Here is a 25,872-nt window from a genome sequence, read left to right on the forward strand (position 1 = left end):
GTTCTGTGGACTCTATACCAACTAGAGTTATCTGGGAAGAGGAAACCTTGGCTGAGGAATTGCCTCTATCAGATTGGCCTGAGGGCATATCTGTTGACCATTTCCTTAATTGATAATCAATGTAGGAGGAGCAGGCCCATTATAGGTGGTGCTATCCCGAGGCAGGTGGGCCTGGGCCAAGTGAGAAAGGTAGCTAAGCAAGCCGCTGGGAACAAACCAGTAAGGAGCATTCCTCCATGGTCTCTGCTTCCCTATTCCTGCCTCCAGGTTCCTCCCTTGCCTTCTCTCAGGGATGGAGTCAGACCTTTTCTCTCCAAGTTGCTTTTAGTTATGGTGTTTATCACAGCAATAGGAACCTAACTAGCACAGGCCTCTCTTTAGCCTGCAGCAGTGCATGAACAAGTAGGGGATTCCTGGCTCCCTATTCTTGGGAAGGTCCCTCCCTGAGAACTCACAGGCAGAGAAGTGATCTAAGTGACGAATCCAGCTAAGGTTAGGGGACAGGCCCCGCTCTAACCTTCCCTGCACAAATGATACGCAGGAGCTCTTGTGTTGGGTTGAAGAAAAGCTGGCTGGGCCTAGGGCTCTTGGTTTCCTGAGTGCAGCTTGAAAACTGCTATTTCTGCAGGTCTAATAGTTTCCTCCTTTTTGTAACCTGAGGTCTGCCCTGATTACATGGTTTTAGTTCCTAAGGGCAGTTCACCCAAGAAGTGACTAACAAAGAATATGGATAAGTGTTAAGAAATGCCTGCTCTTTGATATTTATTGTGTGAGCATGAAGCAGAAATCTCCCATAGACTAAGAGAGGGAAACACCATTGGATCAGGATGTTAAAATCACTCCAGGGAGGATATAGCCTTCTTCACAGGATCCTCCCTGACTATGTATCCAAGGACAAAGAAGAGTGTTCCTGAGTTTGTCCAGGCTGCCAGAAATAAGAATCAGAAAAGTGGGAGATATGTGTGTTTTTTTTTTTTCCACAATCATGGATGCTAAAAGTCCTAGATCATGTTGTTGGCTGGGTTGGTTCTTGTATGTCCTCCCTCTTTGGATTATAGGTAGCTAGCTGTCTTTTAACTGTGCCTTTGCACGGTCTTTATGCCTAGTGGTTAGCCTCTTCTAAGAAGGGTCATTATGTCTGATTAGGTCTCACTGTAATGTAATTATCCCTTTAATGGTCTTCTTTCCAAAAGCAATCATCTTATAAATACAGTGACATGGGGGTTAGGACTTCAACGTGCACGTCTTGGAGTTAAGCTCATAATGTTTTCAGAATCCTCAGCAAACAAACCTCAGCGTCGTGGCCCTGGCCCAAGACCCAGAGGCACTCACTGCTGATCCTGACAAGGAAGGTAGACCTAGCCTAGCCAGTAGCTGAAGCTTGATTGACCTTGTCCAAAGACTCCCGTGGGAATGCTCAGGGCCTAGGCTTTCACTTGCCATTGCGGCTGTATGGCAGTATTGACATTTGCTGTGACTTCATGACTCCCAGGAAGGCCAGGCTGGTGGTGGAGACGCCCTCTTTTCCTCTAACAGAAGCAAGAGCCCAAGTAGTATTGCATGCTGAATCTGGAAAGATTTGGTCTTTGGTCTTCTGATGTTTGTTTATTTTTTTATTAGCCATCTTTTAGTTATACATACTGGATTTTATTATGACATTTTCATATATATTTATAATGTATTTCGATTGTATTCATCTCCTGTTGCCCTGATTGTCCTCTCCTCCACTCCCACTGACACCGTCTCCTCATCCCATCGCTCTTTCAGAAGAGCTGCAGGAAAGAAAGGGAACTAACCTTGGTGTCTTTTACCTGAGACTGAGCCGGAACCTGATTTGTTCTGTAGAGTTCTGATCCCCTGAATAAAGACTTCCTCTGTACTGAACTGCACAGCAGCTACGGTCTCTAGAAGGAATGACAAACTTTTGTTTTAATCAATATTTTAGAAGATTCTTATAAAGAAAGGAATTGTTTTCTCACAATATTGACTCATAAGGGCACACAGTCACAATCAGATATTACCAGTCTATATCCACAGGTTGTATGTGTGCAGGGGGGGGGCAACACCCATTGTTTTCAATACCTCACTGCTTCTCGTGAATGTTCTTAAAACTTAGTTACCACACACTGTTCTGAGCCAAGGGCATGAATGGATCATGAAGAGAAACTGGAAATATAGCAGTTCAAAACCTAGTAAGATTGATTACTTTGTTTTTCTTAAAAGGTTAATTCTGGACATGCTTAGGCACCAGTTTGTCAGCAAAACAATAAATAATAAGTAATTATTATTATTAACTTATTATTAACTTGGTTGCAGATTGGGAGGAAGTTTGATTTGTAAAGGTGTGTATCATGGAGCATTTCCAGAAAAAGCATTTCTATACTGTTCTGTGATATCTTTTTTCTCTTTGGTGACCTCATGAATTTCGTTGGGGTTGCTTACAGGGGCATGTTAATTACCGGAGCTGGATACCTCACTGTTGGCTACACCACTGAAGAAAATGTCTCTTCCTTCTCCCAGCAGCCATTAGCTGCCTAAGATCCTTAGGGAGGAGTGAGGCCTTATGGTCCCCTCCACGCTACTAACTATTAACTTCTCCCTTTATGATGGGATGTTGCTAGAGCCCAGCTTGTGCAGTGGCCCCAGCTGCTATGAGTCTAAGAGTACAAAGGCTGTGCAATACCTGGAAGACAGCATTCCAGACACCCCATGCCCTCCTCTGACTCTTACATCCTTCCTTTTCTTCCCCTTTAGTTTTTCAAGACAGGATTTCTTTGTGTAGCCCTGGCTGTCCTAGAACTTGCTCTGTATACCAGGCTAGCCTTGAACTCACCGAGATTTGCCTGCTTCTGCTTCTCCAGTGCTAGCAATTAAAGGCATGGGCTATTATCACCTGGTTTCTTATATTCTTTCTAACCCCACTTCTGCACTGTTACCCAAGTCTTAGACAGGATGAGAGAGATGTACCGCAAGCATTCAAAAGTCACTTATTCTCATAATTTTCACCAGATATGTTAGCAGTTCATCCTGCCCACTGCAGAAAGAAACTTTTCTGACCAAAGCTGACAGCAACACTAATGTGTATCTCTTAAAAAAAAAATAGGGTCTTATTGTGTGTCCAGTCTTGTCACAGCCTCCTGAGCTCAGGTAAGCTTTCTATCTTGGTCTTCCCAGTTTCTAGAGCTATAAGCCCATGCCACGCAGCACCCACCACGCGGCACCCATCACACAGCACCCATCACGCGGCACCCATCACACAGCACCCACCACGCGGCACCCACCACACAGCACCCACCACACAGCACCCATCACACAGCACCCACCACACAGCACCCACCACACAGCACCCACCGCGCGGCACCCATCACACGGCACCCATCACGCGGCACCCACCATGCAGCACTCCTGTACTTTTCTCAAATAAAAAAGGAATCCCTTGCTTTGAGTCATATTCAAGTTTTTCAGCAAACATTTGGATGAAGGTTCAAATAAAAAAAATACATTTTGAGTGATTCAATTAATATGTACTTTGTACATGCCAAATTCTGGGACTTCAACCCCCTACAGACAGCTAAAGAGGCTTGTAGGAGGTAGCTGCTGTAGCTTCTACTTATACACAAGACTCTGCACACCCTAGATAATAAAGAGAGCATGCCAGTGTTTTCAGACCTGTTTTTTTTTCCTTGCTGTTTAGCATTCTAAGCTAATGGAGCGAGCAAAAATGCCTGGCTTTATTATCTGCCAGGGTAAGCCATATCCTCTGCTCTTGTTGGTCCTTTGGGAATACAACCCCATCTTTCATTTGCCTGTTGTACATGCATGCCAGGCCCAAGCACAGCCAGGTTCCCTTAGTGATAGCATAGCCTTCACCTCTGAAAGTCAGGCATAGGAGAAAAAGCTAGAGGTGGGAGAGGCCATCATGGTTGGTCCCAACCCTTGTTTCAGAATGCTGACAATACTGCTTTTCATCTCCAAGATACACAGATGTTTACAAGTGTCCGCCTGTGCCTGCTGCTTCACTGGCTTCCCAGGAGAGAAGGAGGAGTAGAATATAATCCTCGCTCTTAAATCACTCCATTCAGAAATGGGGACAAATACATTAAAACATAATTTACTGTCAATCTCAAAAGCAGTGTAAACAGCTCCGATGATTAATGTGGGTTCTGTGTAGGGCAGAGGCAAAGATAGGAGGCGTCCAGCATCCCTGGGGCCTGGGACCAGGTGTAAGTGTTAGGAAGACCCCCTGGTGCTTTTGCCTAAGGCCTTAAGTGAGATTTTGAAGTACCGATGGGGAAAGCAATTGAAGTAAAGTAGGCTTTTGGTGTATGGATTTTTTTTTTTTTTTTAAAGCAGAGTCTCATGTATCCTATACTAGGCCTACACTCACTGCATAGCAGTGGGTGACCTAGAACTTCTGATCCTCCTGCCTCTACTTCCGTAATGCTGGGATTACCATTATATACCACCATGTCTTGTTTATATGGCGCTGGGGATTGAACCCCAAGGTTGAGTGCACGCTAGGCATAGAGCTACATGCCCATTGGCAAGAAAACCTTTCTGTCTTTCAGGGGTAGGAAGTATTGTGGTGTGTTTGGGACTCACACCTGGAAGGTGAGGACTTTTTGTTACGCTACAAAATGGGGCTGTGTTTTCATGGCAAGTAGTAGGGGGTCAGCTCCATAGAACATACCCTACTGTCCTGGAAAGGGTGGATTGAAGGGAAGTTGGCTAGAAGTCAGAAGCCCAGAGGAGGCAACCTCGACAATCTGAGAGATGATGAGAGGAGGGAGAGTTGGGTTGGATGATAGAACTTATTCAGGGCAGTCTGATTGGCACTGTTAGAGCCCATATGAGCCACCAGGAATGTAGGCACAGACAGACCTTTGGGAATCATGTATCTCAGAAGGTGACTTGAATGTGTAAGCATGTACTTTTGTAAGTGTGTGTTTGCCTTGTCAAGAAGAAAAGCGAACATGCTTTTTTTTTTTTGGTTGGGGGGGAAGGGTGGGTTCTAGGCCTGAGGAGATACATAACCAACAGAAGCTCGTCAGTGAAGTAGGGGTTTGTCTAACATGGTGGCAGGTGTGTGGAGTGGGGGACAGAATGGAGAGAAGTACTTTTGGGAGGCAGTCTTTTGGGTTACACACCCCAGTGTCCACTGGAATGTTCATGTTGGTGAGGATCTGATTCACACTGGCAGACCTGACAGGGCTCATCCAAAGTCCAGACACTGAGGATAATTCACTTTGGCAGGCATCGTCCAGCGGCCACAATCCAGATGTCTTTCCTTCCAGACCGCCTTTTCTGCATCAGCACCAACTCAGGTTTCTGCAGAGCCGAGCTCCCAGTTGGAGCACATGGGGAAAGTAGGTACACCATCCTTGGCTGTAAGCCACCTGGTACTACTGAGGGTGCTTCTTTCTACCCTTGGAGATTGTGTATTATGGGTCACCACTTGCACGGGAACCAATAATTCTGTGGGCACTGTTGTTTTGTCCTTCACTGAGTGGCCTGGCTTCATTTGAGAAATGCTAATTGTTCATATTACTTAAATTTGGCAACAGCTGGAAAACAGGACCATACATTGGAGGGAGGCTAAGCTATCAGCTTTATAGCTCATGGTGTTATTTATAGAGAATGTGGTGCCATAGAATAGGGTCCTTAGGCATCCCTCTGCAGAATTAACATGCCCACCTCTAGTGTAGGCATACATAATGTAGTCTCCACTTGGAAACAGGCCACCTCTCTCATTAGGATGTCTCTAGGGAGAAGGACAGGACTGAGCTGTACACGCATTGTCCTTCTCTCGTGCTCACCAGCCAGGTATTTAGCCATGCAAGAGAAGATGCCATCTTTTTCCGTTGGATGTCTCCACAGCAGAGTGCCTGGTGTGTGCCATGCAGAGTCTAGAATGGTTTGAACGTTGAAAAAAATGGAATGTCTTCTAGACACTGGAGAGAGGGGTCTTTAGGTTGAGGAGACAGCATGCAAAGCACACAGGGGCATGCAGATGTTCTGTACCTTGAGGTCAGGGATTGCAGCAGACTGAGTGTCTAAGGTGGGGTTTTCAGTCTACCTCCAGCTCAGACTCACACCACCATAGTGTGTACTCCCTGGTACTGGTGCTTTCTTTTATTCTTTGCATCCTCCCACACTATTAGTGGGAAGAGTAGGTGGCTTCCAAGTGCTCCTTTCAGAGATGTGGTTGCCTGCAGGACACGCTCAGGGGGTGAGTGGAGGTGAGGTTGTTTTCAAGCTGGCCTCAGCTTCACCTGTTGTCCTTCTTTCTCTGGTCTCTGCTCACAGACTTTGCAAAAAACAGAGCTGATAATTGTAATGTATCCCTCACTAATGAGATAATGCAGACAAAGTCTATTCACTCCTGGGAGACAGGAAACCTACTGAGAACTCCCTGAAGGCCGCATTTACAGGCAGGTGGAAATCGCTTGGGCAGGAAGACATTGGTCATCATTGTGATGCATTGTGAACAGCATGGGTATGGGGTCCTGCCAGGGGAAAGACTGCAGTTTTGAGTTGTTCCTGGTCCTTTTCATCCATGCCATTTACATTTACTTCTTAGACTAGCATTTTCTGAGGCTCTCAGAAGGTAGCAAGGAACCATCCACCCAAAGTTCTCTGAGTGGCAACACAGGCTCCTCCCTCTGTGTGGAGACAGATCAGCTTGTTCTATGGGATGACTGAGGGGCAGATGAGTGGAAGGCTGTGGCGCTCTGCATCTACTTGGCTCCCCATCTTCCTCCACAGGCTTGTGTTCTAACCTCCCTTTGCACTCCCACCCTGAGTCCATTCCCTGGTGCAGTGCCTGTGTAGTCTGTTTTCAGACCTGCCCTAAGAACCCACAGTAGGGCACAAGGGTAAGGACCATGACCTCGTTCACCAGTGTCCTTGTAGACTCTTTACTACAGTTGTCCTTTAAATTAGAGATCACCAGCTGAGGTGCTGAGCAGAATGGCAGGGGCAGACTTGGGGGGGGGGGTGAGTGGTCAGAGGAAGGTGAAGATGCCATGGAAGGTATTAAATAACCAGATGAAGGGAAATGTCATCCTCTTCTGTGCTTTCTCATCTAGGATCAGACAAGCTGTCGGGATGTAAGCCACTCCAGTCATTGGTTTCCTGACCTGACTGTACTCCTTGTGGGCTGGGCTTGGCTCTACAGGGTAGTGTCTCCTGCTCTCTTGGGTGGTATCTCTCCTAAGTAGATTGCATTTTAATAGGGTGGGAGATATCTATCCTGGTCCCAACATTGATGGGCAGCAAGGCTGGAAGTATGACTTTGTGGCACTTGGAAGTGAGGTCTCGGTGCCCCCAGGATGCTCTTTGTGCCCTGTAGAGGAGGGTGTTGAGCTGTGTGACTGTCCTGCTGCTGTTACATGGTGTTGGTCATGTTTAAAGGCCTGTGGTTTGGTGAGAAGGGCCTGAGTATTTGGGTAAGTGCTTAAGTGGAAGCATCTGGGTTAAGCTATGCCAAGAAGGGTTGGTGGTGGGGCAGCAAGGACATGTGATGGGAGCTGGGCCGGGTTTGAAATGGAACTTCCAGAAAGCCAAAGGAATTCTTCCATTATGCGCCATAGAGCTGGCTTGCATGCAGCACAAATGTTCATAACAATCTCTTGGAACTCACTATTAAGGAGTGGCTGGCAATGTCCAGTGTATGCCACCCTCTAACCTGGCACAATAGGAAAAGATGCTGAGGGAGCAATGCTGCTTCAAAACTTCAAGCTGTGCAAGAGAATACAGTGGTTTTGATGCTGTAAAGCCTAGTGTGTATTGTTAGAAGTTGCAGATGTGTTACTAGGTGGGGCCTCATAAAGCAGTTTCTTTACTTTGAGTGGCACTCTTTTCTTTTCTCCTAATCAGCTTTTCTTAGACCATGTAAGGTGTTTCTGTCACTAATGGAAGAAAGCCCCCTCTTACTAGACCCAAATATGATCCAGCAAAGGCTTTCTGCATCTCTGGCAGCAACTTTCTGGGCTTCCTGCCTCTGGGATGCCTTGACTCCTCTGTTACAAGAGAATGCTTTGCTGTGCTGTCTTCAGGGGACCCAATGCCTGTGGCCTTGTCCTTGGGTTAGGACACAGTTTGTCTGTAGCTTTGGGGCAGTCTTCTCAGGCCAGGTAGACTCTGTTTCTCTTCACAGTCAGGCTTTCACTATGGAACATGGGACATCAGGGCTTTTTAGGACTTGACATGGTCTCATGGCCCTAGACTTAGGAGAAGGCAGGTAACATGGCCTGCCACCTTTGGGAGCCTTTCCATGGCAGTTGTGTGACCCTCTTCTTTCTTCAGTTGCTCCCTTTGGGAATGGGAAGATCTGTCCTATGCCTGTCCCACCAACATGGTGTGGAAGCAGATAACCCAGTTTCACAACCTCATAAATAGAAGGATCCCCCCCCCCCCCCACACACATCTCTTTCAGGCATTTCTTTGGTTTGTTCATTTCCTCCACCGTGTGAGCTGAGATCCAAGGTTAGAAACATGGTTTTGCCCTTGAAGGGCTTACCACTGAGACCCCCCAAAAATCTACATATAATATGGCAAATACTCTGGAGAAGTCTTTGGTGGGATGGCGTGGGGGCTAAGAGAGGGACCCTAGAGAGGAAGATGCTAGAATTGGATGCTAAAAGAGGAGAGGTAACAGAAGGAACAAGGGTCTTAACTAAGCATCCTATACTGAGAGCAGGAGCAGGCTGGTGACAGTGACGTCACTGTTGCTCAGGACAGGAGCCTGCAGTGGGTGGGAGAATAACTGCTGCGACTATGGACTTCCATGCACAGGTTTGAGCTCCTGTGACCCCACACTGACCCCACACTGACTCCTGCATCTTCTCAATAGTAAAGATGAGAATTGTTGATATTAAAGGACTTTTTTTCAAGGACACAGCTGGTAAAGGAAGAACTCTGGTACACATGTGGTTTGACGAATACATGCTCCATGCGTTCTTGCCTTCTTTTGTGGATACCCAGGCCTCCATTCATGTCCTGGGTGGGACATTATAAAGCTCTAGGGACAGACCCCCTGACCGCTATTGGGGAAGGTTGGGATGGTGGCAGTGGCAATGAGGCTGCAGACGGAATGAACAGTTAGGAAGACAGGCAGTGCTTTGACCAGGGGACATAGCTCAGGAGCCTGGAGGGATGGGAGAAGGAAGGAAATGGTACCAGACCTGATCTACCAGCTGAGGATGAAAGAAGGGAAGACCCATGGTCAGTCATTGTCCTAGGTGGGAGACACAGCCCAGCGCTGCAGCCAGGGATCTGAGGAGAGCTCTCCTGCCCCCTAGGGTCTTCCACCGACATAAAAGCAGACCCTTGACTTAGCCACAGGATGAACCAGAGTAAAGCAGTGGTCCTGAGTTTTTGATGTAGAGATAAAAGATAGCACACATATAAGAATTTAGAGACCAGGAGAAAATGTGTAAGAAAAGGGTAATATAAGGTGGGTGGTGGTGTATGCCTTTGATCCCAGCACTCAGGAGGCAGGATCAGGTGGATCTCTGAGTTTGAGGCCAGCCTGGTCTACAGAGCAAGTTTCAGGACAGGACAGGCTCCAAACCTACATAGAGAAACTCTGTCTCAAAAAAAAAAATAAAAAAACAAACAAACAAAATGAAACACACAGCAACAAAACAAAACAAAACAAAAACAAAAAAGGAAAAGAAAAGGATAATATTCAGCCTTAAGTCATGGGTCCTGGCTGTCAAGAGAGCCCACTCAAGTGTCTTTAAAGTGGTGTTATTTGTGATTCTGTGGTTTCTGAGTTGTCTTGTATAAGGAATGTGCTACTATACAACAGTGCTTATAGATTAAACAAAGTTTAAAAATTAAGTAGAAAAACATAGAAACCGATTTACTTGTTCTCTTAAAGCTTTTTCTTTGATAAATGAGAATTTCAGATGATTTCTACTAGGTACATTATTTAGCTTCAGGGAAGAGAGAGTTAAAGGCACTGTGTAAGTATAACTTGCTACTTTTAATGTCTTTGAGATGCCTTTAGGTAGAAGATATGCATTGCCTTTAGGCCATTTTGGCTTTTATCAGTTTTATTGAACTCTGACTAAACCAATTCCAGCATGACGGGCTTTTAACCTTTCCCATACCCCATTAAATTCTCCTATCTTTCTAGCCTGTTTCAATCTCCCTCTTAAGACTTTGTTCCTTTAATCTGAAGGTGTCATGATAGTTCAAGACTTATTTTTTGAAACTACCTCTGGTTGAGACAGGGATGTAAAGAGGGTTGGAGCTTGTGGATCTAAGGAAGAAATATTTGTCGGAAATTTAGAAAGAAAGGATGCCATTAACTGAAGCATCATGTATAAACAGTAAAGCATTTAGCAGATTGTTATTCTTAATTTTAGTGTTATCACTAAAAATAGAGTAACATTTTTTAACAAGGTGTCTGAGAGACATGAAGTAAAAGAAAAAAGAACCATATAGTGGTGATTGTATTCTTCGATTGTGTCAAAAGATACAAGAACAATTCACAAAAGGAATATGGAGACTAGGGAGAGGCTTAGAGGGTAAGAATTGTGAACAACTGAAAGCAATAGGAACTTCAGGTCGATAGCACCCACTTTGAAGCTACTACAATGTGGCCCTGGAAACCTTGCCCCCAGAGCACTGCAGGCAGGGATAGGTGGACCCTGGGAGCTCAGTGGTCAACTGGATTAGCTACACATAATGACAAGCTTTGGGTTTAGGGAGAGTTCCTATCTCAGAAAATAGGGTGTGAGTGAAAGTAGAGGCATCTAACATCGTCGGGTCTTTGGATGCATGTGTGTAGATGGCCCTATACACATCAAGCACACACATACAAACATGCCCCCCATTTTTCTTTCTTTCTCTCTCTCTCTCTCACACACACACACACACAGTTGGGGGTGAGGGAATTAGTTTTGGCATAGATTAGAAGAGAAATAGTATGAAGTTGTAATCATTGTGATTGAGAATATGTGACTACATTTACGGTGTCTAAAGGAAACACAAGAAAGAAGCAAATTAAACCCAAAACTAGATTAGAGTTATGTACAGAATTTTAAATGGGACTTACCTTTGCTTAAAACTGTAAGTCTAGTTTGCAGGTATGAGAGAGACCTTATCTTCAGGAGGCTCTTGAGTCTTCGAGACTCAGAAGGGACAGGTTTTATTTTAGATAATTAACTTCCTGAGTTTTTTTTTTCTTTGTTATTTTGGCCCTGGAGGGGGATACCCTCTATCAGAGAAGGTGTCCACACACAGCACACATCCGAAGAGCTGCATAGAATCAAGTTGCCAGTCTTCTTCAGAAAATGCCCCTCTCCTTCGGCTCAGGTTAAGAAGACAGCCAGTTAGTCTCACCTGGGTTCATACAGAGCTGGAGAAGACTCTTGACTTGTTGCCCTGTGGACTTTATGTTCGTTTCTGAAAGGCAAAGTGGCTAGAGAGTTGATGCTTCTCTTTCCAGGTGGCAGAGTCATCAAGTCCCTTAATCATTTTCACTCATGTGTTGGGGCCACAGAACACTCACCCCTCCCTGTGTCTTCACACTGGGTGGCCCCGACAGATCACACAGCCTTAATGCCCCTCATTCCATCTCAGAGATCCCAAGCCAGAAACCTGTGAGTCTTCCCTGGATGGGTGTTAGGCATGGGTGGTGGGGCACTGGCTTGTACTACCTGTCACACTGACGATGAGTTGGTAAATCTGTAGCCATTTCTCCGTGGACTATAGAGATGACACACCATAGTCCAGACACATAATAGGGACGGAGGGGAAGAGGCTGGGCATACAGCCTCTCTCATCCCTTTCCTGCAGGATGGAAGAGATTAGGTGAAATCACATAGGTAGAGCTCAGGCAGGATAGAGCTCAGTTTCCTGCAACTATTGGCCTGAGAGGAACATTGGAGCTTAACAGAGAAAGCTGTTGTCATGGGTATAAAAGTGGGAAAGAGAAATTGGGCAGTCAGTCATCAGATATTCAGGGTTACACCACTAGTAACAAGGAATTTGATTAGGTCGGGGCAGAAGACTGCCAAGGGTTATGATGGAAGTTAAAGTTTCAACCTAGTAGGTTGAGTCCGCATAACAGCCCTGTGTCTGCTGGTGACGTGCCCAGCAGAGTCTAGGACCTCCTCTGTGCCAGAGAAGCTGGCACTCAGCTCAAAGAGCTGTCCAAGTGATCCTGATAAACATCAAAGTTTGAGGATGGCTGAGATGGGTGAATCTTCAACGTAGGGTGAGTGGAAGGGCTGCTGGGATGGAGGCCACCAGTTGGGTAGCTTTTGTAATCATCTGGGTGAGGTAATGGAGGGCCAGCTGAGGCCTTGGAAGCAGATGAGCTCACCACTGGCTGGAGTCTAGAAAGAAGATGCTTCCTGGCTTTGCACAGGAGTGTGGGCACACCTAGTTGTCCTGTCTCCTCACATGACTCTGGTAACACTCTCTCCCCCCCCCCCCCTCTCTCTCTCTCCTCCCTGCCTCTCACCTGGAATTTCCCTGGCTGCAGTTTCTCTCTGTGCTGGAATATTCTGGGGCATCCCAGGCACTCCTGTTTTTTACTCTGTATCAGTTCAGAAGCTTCTCTGTTTGATTGCTTTAAATACTGTCTTTCTGTAAATGGCTTTCTGTAAATGACTCTTAAATGGCTATCAAGACTTCTCTGTGAACATAAGACTCAGAGTTCCAGGTGGCCTTGTAGCACATTTTCCTAGAAGTCCAGGTATCCTGATGGGTGTCACTTTGCTGTTCCTTTTCTATGGGCTTGGGATTGGAACCTGAGAGTCAAACTCAGCTTATCTCTTGGGCCTGAGTGTAGCCCGTCAGTAAATATCACTGGCTTTGCCCCTGACTTTGGGCAGAACTTAAGACATCTACAACCATCCCTGCCCATGTTGCCTTCTCTTTTAGTTTGGCTTTCCTGTGTTCACAACTGTTTCTGTGCTGTGTGTTTTCTGAGTAGCAGTCCTGGTGACTCCTCTACATAAATCCTGTCTGTCACCATGTGTGCCAAACCCCTCAGTGTGTTCCCATCTCAGGAATGGAGAGGAAGAGTGTTCATTCTTAGGTAGGTTACCTTGTTTTCTCATCTAATAGAGTGACAATCGTTCCTAACTGGCATGTGAGGATTAAATGAGATAAAGTTGGATAAATCCGGATCTATGTGGCTAACAAATTCCTGCCCAACAAAGGAAGAGAGTATAAAGAAGAATTGGGGCTCACATCAATTAAATTTTTGTTCTGTGCCAGCCATAAACACATCTTCTCAGTCTTTTATTTTTTAAATAGGTCCCACTATGTAACTTTGGCTGCCCTGGAACTCTCTATGTAAACCAGACCGGTATCGAACTCAGAGATCCACCTGCCTTTGCTTCCCAAGTGCTAAGATTAAAGGTGTTCACTGTTAAAACCTGCCAAATTTTTATTTTTCAGTTCTGAAGCTTAAACCCAGGACCATAAGCATGCTAGGCAAGTGTTCTACCATTAGGCTATATCCCAGCCCTAATTGTTTTAAATTTATGTGTAAGTCACAGAACTTACAGAATGAATCTCTATCTATATAGATATATACACACATATACATGTATATATACATGTATGTATGTATAGGTGTATGAGAATTTATTGGAATGACTTACAGACTGAGTCTAACAGTGTCTAGAATGTCTAGTGAATGGAAAGTCCTAGGATCCAGTAGTTGCTCAGTCCCACAAGGCTGGATGTCTGGAGAAGTAGGCTCCCATGCCAGTGAAGGAATGAATGTTTTGACAAGGCAAGGGCGAGCAGGCCAAGAAGGAACACACACCCTTCCTTCTTCCATTGCCCTTCCAGCAGAAGGTATAGCCCAGACTAAAGGTGTGCCTTCCAGCCTCAAGAACCCGCTCAAAGGCTTGTTGTCTGCTTACCTCAAGGTCTGATCACAGGTGTGCCCTCCATTTCTAGATTAGAGTTCATTCCAGATACAGTCAAGTTGACAACCAAGAATAGCCATCGCAGCATGCCTGTGTATGCTGAGACCAGAGGACAGTTTTGGATCTTGTTTCCCCAGGTCCCATCCATCCAGTTTGAGACAGGATCTTGAACTGGCCTAGAGCTCATTTATTAGGCTAAGTTGTCTAGCCAGAGAGTCCAGGGATCTTCTGTCTCTATCACCTCAGTGCTGGGATTACAAGCATGTGCCACTACTGTTGGATCTTTTCTTTACGTGGGTTTAGAGGAATCAAAATGCAGGTCCCTCATGCTTGTATGGAAAACAGTTTATGACTGATCCATCTCACCAACCCCTTTGTTTAAATATTAATCACTGTGATATAGTCACACAATTTAAAGAGTCAAATAATTATACATAACTTATTAAAACAGACAGTCCCAGATCTGTGTATTCTCATTGTTCTTCTTGGGTGCAGACACTGAAATTCTTTTATTATTTTTCATTTTCATCTCTAAACCATAGCCTGCTCTGTTACGTATCTCTCTTATCTCATCATCTAGTGATTTAGAGGTTCTGTAGAAACCCTGAGGATGAGGGTGTAGCTGTGTTTACTGCTCTACCCTGTAACCCGGTAGCACTTGTCCACCTATCCATGTCACAGTGCAGTTTCGGTGGGATCAGTATGTGGGGTTCACTGGAACGACTGTGTTTTGTTTCTGTGGCATTCTTTGTTACTCGCTTGTTTTTGTACTTTTGTTATCATTGAATTAAGCAAATTCTTCACCAATTATATAAACCTCCGGCAGTGTTCAGATGCCGCTGGTGTTCTCAGCTTCATGTTACCGCAGAAACCTCTCCCAGAGCTTTGGGCCGACATCCATCGGTGCTTGGTACGTCGCTGGAACTCTGGCATCGCCTCTGTGACTCCTATCGCATTCTTTGTGTCCTCGTGCCTTTTATTTTCCAGAGTAAATTCTTGTGTTGTTGTTTTAGTGGGCAGCTAAATTAGATGTTTGGGTTCAGTTTCCTGTATTTACTTGAGGTCTGCTTTGTTTACTCTGCCCCGAATAGTAAGATTCATTTTATATGGATTTGAAGATGACACTGTGGAGCCACGGAAATGTTAAATACGTTATATAAAGAACCACAGTCACGATTCGGCCGAGCCCAGGTCTCTCTGTGTGTTATGTTTCTCTGTCTCATGTGTGTGCATGTGCATGTGTGTGTGCATGTGTGTGTGTGTGTGTGTGTGTGTGTGTGTGTGTGTGTGTTTGTATGTATATATGTATATGCAGGTTAACATACCTGTGAGTGTACCTCTGGAGACAAGAGGTCCATATAAGATGATTTTCCAATCACTTTCCATTGTAATTATTCATTTCTTAAAAAATTTTAAGTAGAGTCTCTCACTGAGTAGTCCTGACTAAACTAAAACTCACCCTGTAGACCCAGGGGCCTTGAACTCATGGAGATCCTCCTGCCTCTGTCTCTTGATTGCTGAGATTAAAAGTGTGTGACACTATACCCTGACTATCACTATGTTTGAGAGAAGGTCTCTTATTGAATGTGGAGTTCACTGATTGACTAGACCAGCTGGCCAGTGAGCTCCCGGATCTCTTGATTCCCCTTCTCCATCTCTGGAATTATAAGCCTGCGCCACTGTACCCAGGATTTCTTTTGTTGTGGGCACTGGAGCTCAGAACCCAAGTTCTTATCCTTGTTCAGTGAGCACTTTACCCTCTGAGCCATGTCACCTGCCCCGGGCTTAGGTGTTCACTGAAGTTTGTCTGGCTGCACATCCTGTTTGAGGGTCTCTACAGATGTGGTTGAGGACTTAGGCACTGCCAGGCCCTCCTGCACCTCTCTTCTTTCCTCCTTCACGTTTGAACAGTTCCTTGATTTTTTTTTCCCAAAGAGATGCCTCTTTTAGCCTTTACAGAGACTGTCTCTCAAGCTCAGAAAGAGCAGAATGCATTTCTTTTTTTCTTATTTTTTTATTAAAAATTTCCATCTCCTCCCCTCCTCCTCCCCCTTCCCTCCCCTCGCTTCCACCCATACCCCCACTCCCTCCCTCTCCAAGCCAAAGAGCCATCAGGGTTCCCTTCACTATGTTAAGTCCAAGGTCCTCCCAGCTCCCCCTAAGTCTGGGAAGGTGAGCAACCAAACTGACAAGGCTCACAGTGAGCCCATCCATGCTGTAGAGTTCATGCTCATCGCCATTGTCCTTGGTTTCTCAGTCCGCCTCCACCGTCAGCCACATTCAGAGAGTCCGGTTTGGTCCCCTGTTCCATCAGTCCCATTCCAACTGGACTTGGTGGTCTCCCGTTAGATCTGTTCCACCGTCTCACACTCCTCACGGTCCTGACTTCCTTGCTCATGATCTCCCTCCTTTTGCTCCTCATCAGGACCTTGGGAGCTCAATCCGGTGCTTCTATGTGGGGCTCTGTCATTTTCTCCATCCAACGCCAGGTGAAGGTTCTATGGTGATATGCAAGATATTCATGAGTATGGCAATAGGATCTGGACATTTCTGGCACCCTCTCCTCAGCTGCCCAAGGAACTAGCTGGGGGCGTCTTCCTGGACACCTGGGAACCCCTCTAGAGTCAAGTCTCTGCCAACCCTAGAATGGCTCCCTTAATTAAGATATATAATTCCTTGTTCCCATATCCACCCTTCCTATATCCCAACCATCCTATTCCCCCAAGCTCTTCCCATCCTCCACTTCACACTTTTCTCTCCCCATTCCCCTATCCCCCCCATCCCACCCCACCCCCAAGTTCCCATTTTTTGTCTAGCAATCTTGTCTACTTCCAATATCCAGGAGGATAACTATATGTTTTTCTTTGGATTCACCTTCTTATATATCTTCTCTAGGATTTTTTTACGAATTATAGTCTCGATGTCCTTTATTTATGGCTAGAAACTAATTATGAGTGAGTACATCCCATGTTCATCTTTTTGGGCCTGGGTTACCTCACTCAGGATGGTGTTTTCTATTTCCATCCATTTGCATGCATAATTCAAGATGTCATTGTTTTTTACCGCTGAGTAGTACTCTAATATGTATATATTCCACAGTTTCTTCATCCATTCTTTCACTGAAGGGCATCTAGGTTGTTTCCAGGTTCTGGCTATTACAAATAATGCTGCTATAAACATAGTTGAACAAATGCTTTTGTAATATGATTGGGCATCTCTTGGGTAAATTCCCAACAATGGGATTGCTGGGTCCTGGGGTAGGTTGATCCCAAATTTCCTGAGAAACCTCCACACTGCATTCCAACGCGGTTGCATAACTATTTACAAGCAGCTATGGGTTATGGCTCCGCCTGTGTGTTACAGGACAAAGATTTCAATTTCTTTTGGTGTGGCAGCGCTCCTTGATCTTTTCTTGGTATGTGGGGAGAGACTGGGTATGAGATGAACCCACACATCATGAACGTTGTATGACACTTGGGTAAGGGATTGTGTAGGTTGTGTCTGCCTTGCGTGATTGCTGTGTTCAGCTGTTTCCCAGGCTGGAGGAACAGGGGTTCCAGGGAATTCCAGCCCTGCTCCCAGTTTGTCCAGTTGGCTCGTGTGCTGCTCCTGAGATTATGGTGTCATAATCACAGGCTGCTTTTCTACATATAGCTGTTCTTTCCGCTCTGGCTGCTTTAATAGGCACAAGGGCCATTTCCTCCATTTCTGGTAGCAGAGAGGAAAGTAAGATTTTACCTTAGCAGAAGCTACAGGCTGTGCCACCTTTACAGAGAAGAAAAGGATGTCATCCATAGAGAAAAGATGTCATCCTATGAGTGTAGGGCAAGGCAAATGATACATGGACTGAACCTTTTCTTGAACAGAACACCCTGTTTTAGCTTTGTGATCAAGGATGAGGCTATTTCTTGGTGTCAGAAGCATGACTGCTCATCTGTGCTAAGTGCATGGCTGTGTTAAGGGTTGACTTTAACTGTGTCTGTTATAAGTATGGTCACTGTGTGGGCACATTGAGAGCCGTGTGCATCCTGAGAGAGTCTCCATACCACATTGGTGATCCCAGTTGTTTGTATTGTACCTAGTAGGTTGCTGTTATAGAATGGCTAAGCCATTCTACCAAATTATAAAAAGAAACAATCTTTCCCCATTGATAGGGAAGAGAACTTGTTCTGTTTCTTTTTTTTCTCATTTTTTTTATTAAAAATTTCCATCTCCTCCCCTCCTCCTCCCCCTTCCCTCCCCTCGCTTCCACCCATACCCCCACTCCCTCCCTCTCCAAGCCAAAGAGCTATCAGGGTTCCCTTCACTATGTTAAGTCCAAGGTCCTCCCAACTCCCCCTAAGTCCAGGAAGGTGAGCAACCAAACTGACAAGGCTCACAGTGAGCCCGTCCATGCTGTAGAGTTCATGCTCATCGCCGTTGTCCTTGGTTTCTCAGTCCTCCTCCACCGTCAGCCACATTCAGAGAGTCCGGTTAGCTAGTTCCTTGGGCAGCTGAGGAGAGGGTGCCAGAAATGTCCAGATCCTATTGCCATACTCATGAATATCTTGCATATCACCATAGAACCTTCACCTGGCGTTGGATGGAGAAAATAACAGAGCCCCACATAGGAGCACCGGACTGAGCTCCCAAGGTCCTGATGAGGAGCAAAAGGAGGGAGATCATGAGCAAGGAAGTCAGGACCGTGACGGGTGTGTTCACCCATTGAGATGGTGGGACAGATCTAAAGGGAGACCACCAAGTCCAGTTGGAATGGGACTTGTTCTATTTCTTACTGTTTGCTTACAGTTCATCCAACTTCCTCTTTGGATTTGCAGTCTGGCTGTCTTTTTTTTTTTACTTTCTTCACTTCCATTCTCTCTGGAATACCCCTCAGCACATTGCTTCTGTATATTCGTCACACATGTCCAGTGCAACCCACTGCTGAGGGAAACCTTGCTTCCTGTTGTCCAACAGTTTTGTACTAGTTTAAAACATTCTATCCTGCAAAAAATCTTCTTAGGCAGGAAGGCAAACAACTCAAAAATAGCTTCAGGAAGTCCCCGAAACTGACCAAATTCACTAGAACCCTCCTTGACAGAGTAAGCAGAGCTAGGTTGCAAAAAAGATCCTTAAGGGAGGCTAGATGCCAAGAAGACTCAAGATAATCTGAGCTGTCAAGATGACTCTGAGAGGAAAAAAGCTGCTCAGAGATCAGACCAGCAGCATGGAGGAAGCAGAACCCAGCCAAATTGCATGGAAGAGGTTTAGACCAGATTCACTTGGGAAGGATACTCTTCAAACTGTTGAGCTGCCCATAGGCTGTGCAGTGTGCTCCAGGTTCCTAGCTTTTTTGAGCTGTCATCCATAGTGGCATTTCAAATGTATTTTAATAAATAAAGACTGCCTGAAGATCTGAGAGTAAAACAGTCCCACTGGTCTATAGAAGTTAACTCGATTCATTAAATAACTAAGCTAGCTAAAATATAAAACAATTATATTTTTATTTATTATAAGGGGAAAACCCATGAAACAGGAACGAGAAGTCCAAGCTCAGCTGTGCCATGAGGGAACCACAGAGAGAGAGAGTACCTGGGTCATGCGCCGTTTTTCCCTGGGTCCCAGAAAACCACACCCTAACTTGGTCTCACCTCTTAAAGATAACTGATTAAAAAGGCTTCCCCATCACTGGTCAACCTTACACAGACCAGATTATGGTAACACATACCTTTAATCCCAGGAGCCACCCTAGTTGCCATAGAAATCAGTGGTGCATGCCTTTAATCTCAGTGGTGCACGCTTTTGATTCCAGCCCTAAGAGAGGAGTATAAAACGGGACAAGACAGCTCTCAGACACAGTCTCCTGAGATTCTAGAAGGCAGGATCACCTCCTGAGGTTGAACTGAGGTTGAGGTAAGAGCCAGTGGCTGTCTATTTTGCTTTTTGGATCTTCAGGCTGAACCACAATTTCTGACCCTGAGCTTTTATTAATTGTGCTCCAGTCACCAATACTGAGCTGGTCTTTGATGATGTGACTATCTTTGAGTCGTTATTGCTTCTGTAAGTAACCCATCACTCATATTTAAGTAATCCCAATAAAACTCATTGGCTCACCAAGGTGGACTTTGGTGGTATCTGTACTTTGGTCTGTTGTGAGTCCCAATCTAGTGTGCGTAGATGTGTCTGTTGTATCTCCCCAGAAAAAATTTGTCACACAACATAATTGGTGCCCAAACAGGGACCCAGCCGAACCAAAGATGAGTTGGGGATGAGTGAGTTCATAGTCCTGGCTAAGGGTAGCAATGTATGCAACTGAGGTTGAGAAACCTGAGTGAGGAGTATCTGTGGAGGAAGTTCCAATAGAGTTGTTTCCTGTATGGTGTGTGTTAATGTGCCTTCATCTTATGACAGCAGGATCATGGTTCTTGCTATGGTAACAAGACTTGCAACTAAGGGTGAACATCAGGATTAGGAGTGTCTGTGGGAGGAATCCCAGAATGTCAGTCTTCACCTGTCTAGAATCAGGTGGCATGCCTACTTGATGAGGGGGTCCTCCTCATGAATATGGAGGCACTCTGAAAACAGCTAAAGCTTAGAGGGAATCTTTCAGTCTTTGAGATCAGTTTACAGGGGCCAAGAGTGTCTGCAAGTGGAGGCAGAGGTTGCCTGGCCTCTGCTGTGTATAGTTAGAAATGCATCTGAGGCTAAGATGGTGTCCAAGTAGGAAGTGGTTTGTGTAAAGGAACAACTGCAATAAGAAAGGAAGATGGGGCTAGTGTCCTCTGTGTTAGTGTATGATTTGGCAAGTAAATTAGATAAACTAAAGGATGAGATGGAGGTGTGACTTGCTACTTCTTAAGGCTTGGGAACTGGAAGGAAAAGAGAGTAGAAGTTAGAACAATGCTCAAAAGCGCTTTCTGGGATCCAAAACTTGGAACCCATGGGTCTGCTCAGAAAGGGAGGAAGAAAAGAATATCATAAAAGCAATAGAAAATACTCTGAGGGTCTGACCTTTAATAGGAAAAGAGGGAAAAACCTGTGACCCAACATAAAGATGGGGGCCTAAACAATGGTCTGGTACAAGAAACTAGGGTGATCAGGAAATATTCAGAATTTGAAATGCTGGAATTTGGGGAAACATTTAAACAAGAAATCAAAGAAACTCATTGTGTGGCTTGTGAGACTGTGGGACATGGGAGTAGATGGGATCAGTCTAACCACTATGGAGGCATGAAAACTGAGTCCTTAAGGCAAAGGTTGTGTAACCTAAGAGAGTATGAGGGAAATCAGCCCCTGATGAGCTGCTTTCCAAAGCCATTAGGAAAACTTGGTTGTCAGTGTCTGAGGTCACCATAAATAGTGGGAACTGGAGGACCATGGAGGGTTGAGGAAATAAGAGAAACTGTGTTTGAACCCCAGTTCATAGACCAGATAGAACTGTGTTTACAGAGGAGTTACAGAACAGGCTGAACAGGGACCTCGAGGCTGGAGTGGAGCTTTAGTGGCTTTGCTGAGCCCATTGGTGGGGTGCGGGCTTTGGCAGCTCTCAGTGACTTAGGCCATCATGTGAAGGGTATCCACGGAGTAAAAGAATAATCTAGAAGAGATAAGAAAAAGGCAAAGCAGAGGAAGAGGTCTGTGTGGGTTCCTCAAAGAAAAATGTGGCAAAATCTAGCTCGAGTTCCTAAGGGAAGAACTGATAGGAAGCCAGACTGTGTGTGCTAAGAAGCTTCTGGAAGGCTTTACAGCACTGGTTCTTAACCTTCCCAGTGCTAAGATTTCTTAATGCAGTTCCTCATGTTGTGGTGACCCCAACCATAAAATTATTTTTGTTGCTGCTTTGTACGTGTAGTGTAAATATTTGGCATGCAGGATATCTGATTTGTTACCCATGTGAAAGGGACATTTGACCCCAAAGGAACTGAGACCCACAGGTTAAGAATCGTTGCTTTAACGCCCGAGGAGCACTTAACCAGAAGATAAGCATGATAGATCAATGCGGATGAAGCTGATCGCCGTGCCAGGGTAGTGATTCTACCTCCAGACTCAGGGCTCTACATTTCCTTCCAGGAAGAGTTATGCTAGGAGAAAGGAAAAGTATGAGCTCAGGACCCCCAAGGCCAAGTTCTCAGCACAAAGATTTATTTGCCCAGGCAACAGAGGGCAGAGAATAAGAGACAAAGACAGGAGATAGGGAATGGGGGAGAAGGAGAAAGGAACAAGAAAGAGGGGGCAGGGATATTTGTTCCAGGGGACAAAGGACTGCCTCTGGGTAGAATGGACACAGAAATGGCACACAGGAAAACTGGTTTGTAAAGGTAAGATGGAGACCCTGTGATAGGCGGAGGTGTTTAATTTTAACTGGGCATGTTAATTAGGTGAGCCAAAGGGGGTTTTTGATTGTGGGACTTCAATTCTTTGATAGTTGGACCTTAGTAGTCAACCCCAGGAGAAAGTGGTCAAATAAGGGAAGAGACCTTGGGCACTAGCTTTAGCAATGTAATCTAATGGTTTTTAGCAAGGCAGAGGGAATCTGGGAGAAGGGCAAGGCTTGCAGAGTCCCTTTACTAGGGGTCAAGATAGTTTGTTTAGTTAGGAGCTCCCCAACAGCTAGGTATGGCTAATGGACAGGCAACAGCTACAGTGCCAACGGAGAGCCTCTCTGACCCAGGGAAGCAGTCGATGTGGCACAGAGAACAAGACCAGGGTTCCTTTCATCCCTGGGTGGTAGATCTGAGCAAAGTCAAGCCCATTGAGTTTGTCAGGTATGGAAAAAATGTGCCCATGGAAGAGCTCCAGGATATGGAAGCAGAATGGCTCAGAGGGGATTACTGACAGTTACAGAGGGCTAATTGATTTAGCACCTCCTATCCATGCTTTCTACCCAGCTTTGATCTGTGAAGGAAGCAGTTGATACTAAGGGATAGAACCTTTCCCATGCTGATTAGACCTTGCTTGTGTTTGACTTTAGTATCTCCTTAATTGTGAACCTCTGGGGTCAGCTGACTCTTGCTCCCAACAGATGACCACAGACCTTCAGAGTACTTCACCAGTGCTGTCTTTGCTATGTGGTGTTTGGGATGTTGCCTTATTCTGCCCATCCTCTGGAAAAGGTTTGGTTATATAGACATAGTGCTAGCCCCTGACTATTTTGCAGACTTGGAAAGCCAACTACAAGGATACTTATATTTACCTTACAATCCTACTTGCCTGGGTTAATAATTAAAAGGAAAAATGGGTTGTTAAACAACAGCTAAAGAGTTGAAATCCAAAAGGTCCCTTATGTGGATGAAGAAGGACACTCCTAGAGGAAATAAGGTTATTGAACAAAGGCTACTTTCCTGGGAGTTATTGGTCAGAGAAGCCCCTGAAGCCCCATAAATAATAAAAAGCTATTACTACTATTGTTGATTGTATGCTAGAACCAGAAGGTAAGATCTTATTGCTAAAGACATCACCTGTGCATGCTTTTACTGTAGGATGTGGAGAAGTTAAGCTGGGTGTGAGCTGGGAACTCCCACCCCCCTGGCTGGCCTTGTGTTGATAGAGGGGGCCATGCAGGCTGCTGGCGGTGAAGTGTCACCAGCATCCCCACTTGTCTGTGGACCCTGAGTGCTAGAACACCAACAAGCCGGGCAGGATAAGCCTCTTGGTTGGCTATTCTGGATATGTGAACAACAGTCTTCCAATTGGATTTAAGGTCCAACAATAGGGAGTTAAAGTTTGGTACAGGAAGGTCATAGGATGGAATAGGGAAGCAATTTCTATGGTGTTCTATGTAATGTGCCCATCAGCCTCAACTCATAACCACTGGTAAAGTGACTGAGAGCAGGTGACTGTTACTGTGACATGGTGGCCTGTTTCTTAGCTATAGGTAGACATCTGTAGTTACTCCACCACAGTCCCGGAGTCATAGTGACAGAGGGGGCAGAAAGAATAGAAGATCTTGAGGAAGGAGTAGAGTGTCATGTCAATTCCCACAGAGATTCAAAACATCCCATCCTGAAGGAAGCTTCTTAAGTAGGAAGGCAAACAACTCAAAATAGCTTTAGGAAGTCCTGGAAACTGATCAGATTCACTAGGACCCTCCTTGCCAGAGTAAGCAGAGCTATCTGCCAAGAAAACTCAGACAAGCTGAGCTGTCAAGATGACTAGGAGAGGAAAAAAAAACTGCTCAGAGATCAGATTAGCAGCATGGAAGAAGCAGAAACTACCTAACTGCCTGAAAGACCTTCAGACCAGAGTCAATTGGAAAGGACACTCTCCAACCTGCTGAGTTGCCTGTGGGCTGTGCAGTGTATACCAGGTTCCTAGCTTCTGTGAGCAGTCAATCATGTTGTCATGGACTTTGTTGATATAGTTGTCCTTGAGTCATTTTTGCTGCTGAAGTAACCCCTCACTCATATTCCTGTAAGTAACTCCAGTATTCAGTGATTCCTCAAGGTGGACTCTATACTTTGGTCTGTTGTGGGTTCCCAGTCTGGGGTGAGTAGATTTACATTCATCTTTCCAGGGAACGTCACACAACACTGCCCTATGGGTAGGAACACAGAAGGCAAGGAAGACACATCATGGTCTGTTGTCAGGTAAACACACTTGCCTCTGAGGTTTGTATGTTGTATGATAAGAAATGATGTATGTGATTGTTTTCCCTGGTTCCTAGCACAAGGTTCCTAAAAACTCTTGGTATTAGAGTAACTTTTAGATGTATAGCTAAGACTAGAGGTGTGTGTGTGTGTGTGTGTGTGTGTGTGTGGTGTAGTAAAAGGTATTTAAATTATAAATAATAAATAACTTTTGTTATTTATGATAAACCCCTTTCAACTATATCTAAGTTTATGCAGATGATGTGACTCTCAGAGAATGAAGCCTGGTGACCAAAGGAACCAACCGTGAGATTGGAGAGTTTAAACTAACTTTAAGTGTGTGTGTGTGTGTGTGTGTGTGTGTGTGTGTGTGTGTGCCTGAGTATATATATACGTGCACCATGTATGTGCAGGAACCTGCTAAGGTCAGAGCAGGCATTAGGTATCCTGGAACTGGATTTACAGATGGTTGTGAGCTGCTGTGTAGGTGCTTGGAACTGAACCCAGGTCCTCTGCAAGAACAGTAAACATTCTTTCCTGCTGAGCCATCTTTCCAGCCCCATGGGTTAGAACTCTTAACCCCACACTTAACCCTTTGCAAAATATGATTCTTAAGCTTTGAGAGCCAGTTTATCAGATTATCAAATCTGAGGAAGGGGTTGTGGATCCCTTGTTTTATAGTCAGCCAGCCCAGAGGCCTGAACTTTTCACTGGCATCTGGGGTGGGGACTGCCTGTGGGACCGAGTCCTCAATTTGTGGGATCTGAGACCAATTCTGGTATGTAATGTTAAAGCTGAATTGAATTATATAGAATCCCCCAGACAGTTCATAGGAAATTAGAGAAAAGCTTAGTGTAGGAAGACCATATACATTTAATGTCCCAAGTGTGAAAAGAGAATTGAAGTTTATTTATTTATTTTTTAAACCCAAGATTATAGAGGCGAGATTACCCCATTGTGGGTTGTTTGCTAACACAAAGTCTATCTTAGACAGTTAGGAAGGGGGAGAATGGTTGTTAGCAGTTCAGAAGGGGTATGACCAGAGACTTCCTGGCTTCCCTAACTTAGTAAGATTGTTGCGTTCACAGAGTTGGGGGAGGCTCTTATTGTCTCTTGTACTCCTGACACCATAATACCCCACAGTGGCCTGTGACAGCTGGCAGGAACCCATCAGTACTCACGTGTCCTGCTGTTGCCTCAGATTCAGCAGGTCTTCAAGTGAGCTCATCAGCCTTGCCCTGAGCAGCTTGTCTAGTCCTTCTGGGCGGTGGCAAGGATGCACCTTTGACTCATGCTCCTCTTTCTGTGGGCTCCCAGGGTGCTCTCAGGATCCATCTGCTTGCTGTTTGCCAAGTACGAACTCATCACTGGGCAGATTTTCTAGGTGGTTTCTTTAAGGCTTC

The 25,872-nt window shown here is 45.3% G+C and overlaps 1 protein-coding gene across 5 annotated transcripts in view; it reads left to right on the forward strand.

The window, feature by feature from the left end:
• Positions 1-25,872, forward strand: part of Ppfibp2 (PPFIA binding protein 2) — a 159,454-nt gene that overhangs the window by 17,089 nt on the left and 116,493 nt on the right. Inside the window, exon 2 of one of the 5 annotated variants that reach the window (XM_038322355.1) lies at positions 5,254-5,366. The exons of 3 other annotated variants lie outside the window; for them this stretch is intronic. The gene's annotated coding sequence lies outside the window, so the exon portion shown is untranslated. Of the gene's footprint in view, positions 1-5,253; positions 5,367-24,452; positions 24,470-25,872 lie in introns of those variants that run through there. One more of the 5 variants, XM_038322365.1, reaches the window with a different exon arrangement.

This window comes from Arvicola amphibius, chromosome 1 (assembly GCF_903992535.2).
Source record: "Arvicola amphibius chromosome 1, mArvAmp1.2, whole genome shotgun sequence".
Taxonomy (NCBI): domain Eukaryota; kingdom Metazoa; phylum Chordata; class Mammalia; order Rodentia; family Cricetidae; genus Arvicola; species Arvicola amphibius.